Below are 1,362 nucleotides of genomic sequence, written 5' to 3'. Positions count from 1 at the left end.
AACATGAGGTATGATTATAAATGAGGTTGATTTTTTTTTCGTTTTTTGCTAGGCAATGGGGTTAAGTGACTTGCTCAGGGTCACACAGCCAATGAATGTTACGTGTCCATGGCTGGATTTGAACTCAGGTCTGCCTGACTCTAGGGCTGGTGCTCTATCCACTGTGCCACCTAACTGCCCCCTAACTTCTTTTTTACAGATGAAGAAATTGAGGCCCTCAGGAAGCAAGTGGCTTGACTAAGACACAAGATCTGAATCCAGAACCAGTAGAGATTTGATGATCCAAGACTGAAACTCAGGAGAGAATTGAGGATAATATTATGGTACAATAAGATTGTCTTGTGTCAGTTGAAGGAAGAAGAGTAAGATTGACCTTGGAAGGGACATATTGCAACACACAACCAATTGTAGAAACAATCATTTTCAAGTCAGCTTTAGAATGTTATCTTGCAAATTGTGGTGAAGAGTAGGCTGCATTGCTTTTGGTTTAAAAAAAATGTGTACCCATTATTTTAACCTAATAATTCTTATCAAATTTTGTGGAGTTAGTCATGGTATTTGACATTTTAAGGAAGCTTATAGGGATGAAGCAATGTCAAGGGCAACACTTTTGACTATCAACAAAGTTTTAAATAAAGCAAAGGATATGCCAACAATTCTCCATGAAATACCCATCCAATAACCAACAGGACTAGGGAAAAAGGATAAAAAAGGTAAAACATTTAGCTTCTCCAAAAAATTAGCTGTGAATATAAAGATTGAAGTGTTAAATTTAGATAAAGTAAAAAAAAAACCTATAGGTTGATAGAATTTTGAGCTGGAAGGTATCTCAGATCATTTTATCTAGTTCTCTCATTTTATAGATTAAAAAAGTGAGACTCATATAGTTTTCATCACTTGTCCAAGGTGATTGCAAAGCAAGGATTTAAACCAGAGACTTTCTGAGTCCACACCCAGGTCTCTTTTAACCATACAACATGACTAAGTAAAGGCATTTGTATAAAGGTCATGACACATTTTGGGTGAAAAACAGAAACAATAAAGGCATGTTTTTTTTCTTATCTTTTTAAGGAAGCAGAATCAATAACAGATTTTTTTGTAAAGAAACCAGGAATAGCTGGTGATAAAATAAGGTGGTTCCAATTTATCCTGGAAACAAAGCAATTTACAGTGCAAATTCCCATAATACAAAGAACCTAAGAAAATACACATCTTGGAATTGAGTTTTGCATACAACCAAGCATACAAAGAGGGAAATAGAAACACATAGTTAAATAAATTATCAACATAATTCACACACAAAAGATTGAATTTTTAAAAGAGTCAGATAATTATACAAAAGTTGTTTTTCTTTAATCACAA

Source organism: Vombatus ursinus, unplaced genomic scaffold (assembly GCF_900497805.2).
Source record: "Vombatus ursinus unplaced genomic scaffold, bare-nosed wombat genome assembly UNPS02007344.1, whole genome shotgun sequence".
NCBI lineage: Eukaryota > Metazoa > Chordata > Mammalia > Diprotodontia > Vombatidae > Vombatus > Vombatus ursinus.
The sequence above is the reverse complement of the archived record's forward strand: the minus strand, read 5'-3'. Positions refer to the sequence as shown.